Here is a 9729-nt window from a genome sequence, read left to right as displayed (position 1 = left end):
TGATTGCCGTCTTCGACGGATACTCCGGCAAAGCGAGAGAAGTGAGAACCAAGGTTCGAGCTGATATACATGATGCGGTGGAGCCCATGCCGTTGGAAGTGCACAATTACGTTTTAACCCTTTTTTGAAAAATTAAGTTAAAATTCTTGGGTTTGGTGGATTTTCTAGCAATGAATTTGATTTACTCAATTATCCTTACAAAATTATTTCCAACTGCATCCTTATAGTTTTATGAGGGTAGTAGGTGTCTTGTTATGTTTGGATAAATAACAGACCCTTGTTACATTAATAATTTCCTTTTTAGGAATTACAATGGGTTTTATCAAAAATAAGAATAAGACAAATAGACAATTAAAAGAAGGTGTCATGTACTAAATACACCTATGGAGGTGTCATTCAAACACTTCTTTTTTAACTAGTACTCTTGTACATAAGTAGTTTGAAAAGACATTAATAACTCTTCTTACCTTCTTGGTGATATGGTGGCATTATTGAGATATTCTAAATGGGTAGTTATGTAATAAAAATTGTGAAATTTTTTACCATCATCACAAGATAGATTTGAATTGCCGTTTTCATGGTTTGCTTCTGGAAAATAATCCTCTCCAACTCCCCTAATGTGCAGTGTGCCAGTTGGGTGGAGATGTCGGCACGTGGTAGCTTGGACATCCAACGATGCTGAACTCAACCAAAAAAAGAAAAAGAAAAAAGAAGAAGTCAATAAGCTCAGACCGTTGGATGTCTGAGTTGCCACATGTCAAAATCTCTACCCCGAATTGTCGCGCACTGCACAGTTTAGGGAATTAGAGAGGATTAAAATCCCTGTACTTCTGGGGAGATTGTTCTTTGAGCAAGTAGGGTACTCTACACCCTGTCACATTTGTATTTTAATCATTATATTTCTCACTTAAAAAAAAAAAAAAAACTAATATAAAATTACATGTGAGTAGACATAGTAGGGTATAGACTAGGCTCAAAGAGTTTTTTTTTTTTTTTTTGGGGGGGGTGCTGTTCTCTGTGCCGCAGTGCAGGCTGCGCCCAGACACATGCAGGGTGGGCGCAATGAGCACCTTGCCCCCTTGAGTGGCAAGCCCATGTGCCTGGGCGCAACCTGCGCTGCAGCACAGAGAACATTCTCTCTTTTTTTCTTTTTCTTTTTTCAAATTTAGGATAGGGTTCTATGAGCAAGCAGGGTACTCTACACCCTATCACTATTTTTAATCATTATTTTTTCATTTAAAAAATATATATAATAAATTCATGTGAGAAGGCGCAGTTATGCCATAGGCCAAAAGAGCCTTTTTTCCCTTTCTATTTAAACAATATATTTATATTCAAGGAGAGTGTAAAGTAACATCTAGAGTGTTGATATACATGTTTACGAAAAACAGAAAAAGAGTGTTGATATACATGCATAGAAAACGCGAGATGCATGCCATTACAAAAAGAGGCATTTAATTGTATTAGACTTTAAAATCTACCTGATTAGTCTCGAGTATCGCCTTCTCCAACCAAGGTTTTAAAACACAGGGATGGAATTGGTCAGGATCATATCAGAGTAGACCGTAATCCGTCTCTAAAAAATTTAGAATCGATCCTCAAATCCAAAAACAAAGAGTTACGAAGGGTTTTCCATTCTTTAACTTTTTTTTTTTGGTTGGGTGCAAAGTTTGAAAAAGTTAACAAACTTTTGTAAATTGAAACTAGGAAAAAAGATCTCTACTTGGTGGTGTTTCCTACGCCTTCTTACAGCGCATTGTGAGATGACACCTCTTCCCCTTAGGTAGATTCCTAGATGTGCTCACCTATTGACCCAGACGTTTGTGTAGAGACCATGCAACCAAGTAGAGATCTCTTACCGCATGCCCCTATTAGCCCCTCTATGGACACTCCCCTACAAAGAACTCTTCCCCTTAATATTGTTTAGTGAAAAAGTTCTTTGAACAGCTGGGCAGGAAACACTAGCATATCTGTGTATGTCTCTCCCCTCCTTGTATAAAATGACATCGTTGCCCTATGATGCTGTTTTATCGCATTTCACTGGCATTTTCATCTATGGTGCTTCGTGCTTGCTCAGAGAACCTCAGAACCCTCACCCGGTTGTTTATTATTTACCATTCCTATACGCCTCGTCCTTTCTTCAACCACCTCTCTCTCTCTCTGGTTGACATCTCGTCGCTTGCGGAGCCAACGCTGATGCCACCGTTCATGTTGACAGCCAACAGCTCCTCGAAGACCCTGCCAAGCCCAGATTGGTTTCTTGCCTGCTACTAGGAGCATTTCCCTCGAAGAACAAAGCCCCTCTCAGAGTTTCTCTCCTCTTTATCACACGGCTAGGGTTTTTTAGAAACCCTCCAATTACTAGTTCGTGATCAAGCAGAAGGGCACTCATTTGGTATGTCTCAATTTCCATCCTTTGTCTTCGTCCAGTTTCAATCTTTCTGATGCTCACATCCATGTGGTCGCCCATCCATTCTTGATTTTGAGCGACTTCACCGGTCAGAGTGAGGCCGGGAACCCTGTTTTGTAGGGATATTCATTTGGGTCGACGGTAGGACACTTTTGAATTTCCTTCATACCTTCCATCCTATCTTCGCTTAGCTTTGTCAATGCCATCATGGGGATCTCATTGGCTACACCGCTCGGTTGGCAAAATCTCTGGGGATTGACGATTACGCGGGGCTGACCAAGCGGGCGATGGAGTATACTGATCAGTATACTTCAGACTGGTGGATAAATTTCACCACGCCGGAATACCGGCGCTAGAGGACACTTCACCCTAGCATAGATAGTGTCCCCGTGAGTCAATTAGCCTCTTTGAAATGAAGATAGTTTGCTCTCTAGAAAAGATTTAGGCAAAAAGGAAAACAAGATTCAATTCATACTTGAAGAATTCATGACTTAAAGCAATGTTTTGTTTGAATCTTGAATCATGAATCTATGGTTATAGTCAGTACTTGTGGTTTTTGAAGTTTGAGTGAGGACGGATGGACGAGTCCTCTCTACATAACACATTTGCAACATTGTTGAAAAGTTGCAGCTGTCGTTAACACCAGAGAACAGAGAAGAGAGAACAGGAAGACATGGGTAGTTTAGGTACTCAAATAAGAAATTTTGGGTTACAAACAGATGAACCCAATTATCCTTTTGTCCCATTTTATATAGAGATAACGGAGAGAAAGGCCAAGGGAACCGTCTCTCTCATCTCCCTCTCAATGGATAGTTTTTCTTTTTTTTTTTCAAAACGATCCCATTGCAGGCTTGAAGCCGAGATAACCTAAAGTTTTTGCGCCTTCTTTCCTCCCCAATCGAAAGCTCAAAGACTACCCAGGCAAACAAAACAGGCAACTCTTAGGTTTCTCTCTGTTCTATTGTCTTACGTGGTGAGTTAATAAGCTCTTAATTGTTGAAGATCCACACGTCCTATTCTCTCTCTTCTGCTCTTTAATCTTGAGTGCTTGTATATGATTTTGAGGCCTACAGATAAGGGAAACACTGGCAGCTTGTGGGATTTAGCTTTAGATTATTGTTGGATTAATCATTAATCTACCTTTGAAATGTAGTGAGAACTTAGATTCTTTAATTTCTAATTTGGCCTTTTGCACCCAGAAGTGAAACGAGAGAAAATATTGGTCACATTGATGCAAAGATAGATATGTCAATTGTTAAATAAGATAATGCTCTTACGGAAACAAAAGATAGGATGGGGAGGGGTGTTCTTTACATAACTGACTGGTGATACAATTTCGATGATGTAATTTTTTTCTTAGGCAATTCGAAAAATGAATCTTTGATTAATGTAAGCAAACTGTTTTAAAGGCATTTACATCTCCGGGAAGAAATAATAAAAGAAAAGAAGAGAAATGTGTGATACAAAAGTTGAGCAACTTGTCAACTTTTTTATATACTAAATATGCAATTGAAGCAGATAAAGTTGTTAAAAAAATCTGTTAGGACAGAATTAGACTGCACCAATTGTTGCCAACAGACCATAAATTTTTCTATGTAAACATGGGCAGTAGATCAATGGCGATATGATATATGCACATCCCTTTCTTTGCATTTCGATCGTTGGAGGCAATTGAACAGATAACGATGGCTGTTATATTTTTTGTAATTTCTCTTCTCTTTTTCTTCAAATAGTGTACCCGAATTGTGGAGAGAATTTCTGTTTCTCTCTTACTCATCTCTTATCTATACCATGTTATAAAAGTGAGAGATGGCCTCAAGTGGTTCTACAGCTTCTATGTTCATTGTATTCATTTTTCTCTAGCTATTTAAATGTTGAATGAGGGTGGACCTTGGTGCAACGGTTAGGTTGCTCCATTGTGACCAAGTGGTCACGGGTTCGAGTCTCTGGAAACAGCCTCTCTACGAAGCAGGGGTAAGGCTGTGTACATTATAGTCCTCCCTAGACCCCATAGTGGCAGGAGCCTTGCGCACTGGGTATGCCCTTTTTTAATCTTAAGTGTTGAATATTTACCTACTCCATACTTTCTATAGGGAATGCATGCCAAAGTCCAGAGACACTACACAATTTGCATCTTTTAACCTACAATACCTTTTCATAGATTTATTATTCTTGCTACGCCTTAGTGAAGTGAGATAGTTAAAATGATTGCTAATCAAACCAGCTTCCATTACCTATCCAACATAGCCTATTTTAGTTGAATGCTTTAAAGTTAAAACCCTCTAATTTTCATTGCCTCTGCTTTGTTAGCCGTTTTCCTTCTTTATTTGGTTAAATTTGATTCCCTCAATTTGTTTACATCATTATGAATTTAATTGCTTGTAGATACTTCAAGAGTTCTTGTATGCCTTGGCTTCTGGTGTGGAATGGATCAAAACTTTCAAGATGAGAGTCATGAGACTTATCCATGATATTTATTGTTGATATATCCTTCGTGAATTATTTGTCCTACTTCTATATTGATGACAATTAGTTGAGAATAAAGAATTAGTCAACTGTTGTTATTATTGAAAAATCTGCTGAAACATGACGTACTTTGCATTTTGGGAGAGACCAGCAACAGTACTCTTTTAGTTAAAGGAAATTATGTCTTAAGATTAACAAGACTCTCTTTTGATGTTTTCGTATCTCTATAAGTACTCCAGTTCTCATATAACAAGATATCAGGGAAACCTGTGTGGAGCAAGGGGACAAAAGAGGAGGGTTTTTGGCAAGGACAATATCCAAAAGTCCCTTGTGTATAAAGTGATTTTCTTACCAGTAATTAGTATTGGTAAGAGTGAACAGTAAGAGAATAGACAGACTCCTGAGAAGAAATGGCTATGCTGAATTTACATTATTATGATATCAGAGGATGTTTTGGATTTACATAAACTGTAGATTGACATTGGCATGCTCCAACCATTGTTTTCTAGTCTAGTCCATAGTTCTAAAACACGTCTTGACTCAGCGAGATCTCGGCTCTCGTCTCGGTTTTCTGAGAAACCGAGACGAGATGGTATACGGTACATAAAAGTGTAATATCTCGCCGAGATCTCGGGTTGACCCATGGAAATGACCCTTATACTATGTATTTACTTACCTAACTCGACAGAACTCGACCTATCTCGGCGAGATTTCGGATCTCGGGTCGAGATCTCGGCGGGATCTCGGGTCGAGATCTCGGATCTCAGGTCGAGATATCGGGTTGACCCATGGAAATGACCCATCTACTATGTATTTACTTACCTAACTCGATAGAACTCTTATATGCTTGCTGTGGAGCACTACATGCAACATTACAGCAACACTATGTCATAGGAAGACTATGTGACACTAGCGAGGACTGAATACTTGATTCAAAGTCATTTTATGTGATGATAGTTGTAACATTGTTAAACAGTTTGATGTATCACTTTAACATTTCTAATTCTTATGTAAGTTGTTTAGCTATTAATTGAATGTTTTGCTTGCTTTCTATTACTAAATTATGTGTAGAGTAGGGTATTTTAGTACGTCATCGCCTACCAACCTATGGTCCGAATTGAAACTCATATTTGGACTTTGCTTTGCAAAATCTGATTGTGACATTGTGTTTAAATGGCCTAAAATAGGCTGAATACCAAGTTTCAGACCCAAACTAGGTCTAAAACCCATCGAGTTGAGGCTTCAAGTTGGAAAAAAAAAAATGCACCAACTCGGCGAGATCCCAACTCGACTCGGTTTTTCCAAGGGCCGAGTTGGTACCGAGAGCCGAGTTTTAGTACCTTGGTCTAGTCCTGCCCAATATTTATGTATCAGATAATGCAACTATCTCTGCAAGCAAACACCATATTATTACAAGAATTCAATTGAAATGAATAATGATTGGTGTTAGGGTCTAAACTCAGTTGTTCTATTTTCTGATTGTCTATTCAGAATTGGATTGATTTTGTCATAGCACATGCAAATGCATTTGTAAATTTAATAATATTCTTAACAGAGAGGGTTCTCAGCCAGGCTGCGTATCTGTCACAGTTTCCACTCAGCCTGCCTGCAAATACTAGGATTCTCATATGTTATATACTGTTGAAAGTAAATTTAATTTTAGTCAATTACGTTTTGTAGTCGTATAGGAAGACTGGTTTAACAAGTAACCAGTATCCAATACTCTCTCTCTCTCTCTCTCTCTCTCTCACACACACACACACACCTACGTCTGTTCGAGTTCTTCGTCTAGTGTTTTTGGTAACTCTGAACATACTTCCTTACTCGATGAAGCTCGGGAAAATCTAAAGATCACTTGAGGACTTAGATCCGAGCGCTGAGGTATGTCTGTTTGAGTTCTTCCTTACTCTATCACCTACGTAATGTAGCTCTAGATAGGAGAGGGACCCTACTAGAGGCCAAGCACAAGGATCAAAAGGGGCTGCTGGTTCGAATGGGCAGAATTAGGGTTTTTAGGCCAGTTTCTAGGGTTAGGGTAGGGTAATGAGAATATAGTTTATATGATTCAACTAGACAGGTTTTAGAGGGCTTAATGAGCTAGGTTTGATTAGGTTTAGATAAGGATTTGAAATTTCAGAAATTAGGGTTAGGGTTTCGGGTTTTAGAATTTAGGTTGAAATTAGGGTTTGGGATGAGAATTCTGTCAAGGGGCTTGGATCGAGTGTTAGGGCCAATGAGATGATGGTTCGGTTGTGATATGATAGAGTTTTGATGGCTAGATGTTGCTGGATGGAATTTCTAGGGTTTTGGGGTTTTGTGGGAGATGACAGATTTTAGGGTTATGATGGATGGAAGGGACTCAAAGCTGGATCGAGTGGAGGGGATGGTTCAGTGGATCTATGGTTAAAATTTGAATGCAAACGAATGAGGAAATTGGGCTGAACAGAGAATTTAGGGTTTAAAAGACATAGGGTTTAATGGAGATCGATTGGGAGTGATTAGGGTAGGCTGGGGGAGAAGGATAATTGCAGAAAATTAAACTTACTGGTTTGAAGAAGATCTTCAATGGAGGCAGCAGCTCTGTGATAGAAGGATAGAACCACCTTCCAGCTGTAAAAGATCCTCCCAGCCGTCACGGCGTAAGGAGTCGATCGGATTGCACCAATCCCTTTCCACCTTGATAGAACCACAAGGATGCAGAGTCACAAGGAGCAGCAACAATGGTAGCCAACAATTCTGTTTTTTTTTCTTTCCAAATATTCAACTGTGGGGGAGCCTCCCACGATTTAATCTTTTATAATAGGGTTTTTAACAAATGCCCCCTACAATTTTTCTAATTGCAAACTCCCCCCTACTTTCAAAAAAGTGTAGCACTTTGGTCCAGTCTGTTAGTTTGGAACGTCATGTGCAAACGGCTGGACTTTTTTGATCATTCTGCCCTTGATAGGGTAGAATGACCAAACTAGCCCTCACTTATCTTCCATTTCCTTTCCCACTTTGACCCTTTTTCTTGCTCCACCATCAATGGCGTCTGCAAGATCACTTGCAGCTCTCAACAGCATATCTTCAGCCATTAGGGCACTTGATTCCAGATCATCTCTTTCCTATGTTCAAACCTAGAAACTCTTAGGGTTTAAGAATTCAGACTCATCGTCATCCAGGATTCTCAGATCTGTAAGTAGCACAACCAGATCCTTCTGCTGCAAGAAAGAGGATCAAAGCTTGGCCAAAATTCTATTTCAATGAATCCCAATCACCTTTGTTTCAACAAATCACATTATCTTCAAGCTATTTAAGTTAATGGACCAAAGCTTGGCCAAAGTTTATCAAAATATAAGTTTCCAATAGCAAAACCAAACAGGAAAAAAAATCAGGGTTTCTGCTTCTAAATCACAAGAACCTAGATTTTATAAATCAACTGAGAAACTTCAAGTTAAAGGCGACTCCAGCCACTACATTACATATATATATTCAATCGGATTTCTTCTAGGTTTTAGCATCTAATTGTAGCATAAAATCTCCCGAAGATGGAAGAAAAGACTACTACGAAAAGGAAAAAATATATATGAAAATAAATCGCATCACAAAGGGAAAATGAAGATTGAACCCACCAGAATATGAATTTGACAGAAAACAGAGACGGAATCAGAAATAATGGCATGAGATCGAAGAGAACCTGGGAATCGTTGGAAGTAACGATGAGAAGAGAGGTGAAGAGTTTGAAATCTGGAGCAGAATCACTGCGCGTTATGTATAAATAAAACCTGACTCATGGGATCCAAATTTGTTATGACATCTGGTAGGGTTTCTTCTGCAAGTAGAAGATAATAAACATGAGGATAAAGAGGTGGAGTCTTTTCACTCAGCTGGGACTTGCTTCTCTCGCTGTTCAACAGCAAAATCAGATTTTGATAACAGAATTCTATGGGACACAAGGTGCGATTGCTAGGTATGAAACCAGATCTGAAATCTCTGGTTAATGGAAAAGAAAAACCAGATTCAATTATATAGAGTATGCACATGAACAAAAAAAGTTCTGAAATCTGAGTAGTGACCTGGTTTGCTGAATAGATAACGAAGAAGAAGATAGAAGAAGATAAAGAAGGATAACAGGATATGACCTTGGAATCACCAACTGCCCATACAGGATGGAAATTGATTATCTAATCTCTTGTTTTCTAGATGGGTTCAAACCCTAAACGATATGGGGGAAAAAATTTCAGTTTCAAACCCTAAACATTTGAAGAATATGAGGGCAATTTGGTCATTTTATTCTTAAGTTTTGGTGGGTTTTTTAGCAGAAGGGCATTTTGGTCCCTGAATTAACATCTAACGTCCCAAATTAACGGACTGGACCAAAGTGCTACACTGTTTTGAAAATAGGGGGTAGTTTGTAATTAGAAAAGTTGTAGGGGGACATTTGGACAAATGGGCATTTTCAAGGGGGCATTTGTTAAAAACCCTTTATAATAAAAGGCCATAGGCCAAATCCTAAAGCTATTACAACTCTTCCCTCTTCATAAATCATGGAGAGATATAATTAAACTACTTAAAACAATTTAAAACACTTAAACTAAGAAGATTCTTAAGTAAGCAATAGGATATAAGACCCTATCAGCCAATAGAAACATTTCACTTAAATTGGACCAGTGGTTCAACCGGTTTAATTTAAAACATGAAAAATAAACTAAGTATTGGATTAATCCCGTATGCAACCTATGTACCCTTAGTTTAGGCTCATTAAAGTGGCCTATTACATAGAAAACCTTGGGAACAAAGGCCCAACATATATATATCCCAACCCTAGACTTATTTCTAAAGAAATAAGCCCATTTCGATGATGAATCTGCATC

This window comes from Telopea speciosissima, chromosome 2 (genome assembly GCF_018873765.1).
Source record: "Telopea speciosissima isolate NSW1024214 ecotype Mountain lineage chromosome 2, Tspe_v1, whole genome shotgun sequence".
NCBI classification, from domain to species: Eukaryota; Viridiplantae; Streptophyta; class Magnoliopsida; order Proteales; family Proteaceae; genus Telopea; species Telopea speciosissima.
Note: the sequence above shows the minus strand (reverse complement) of the source record.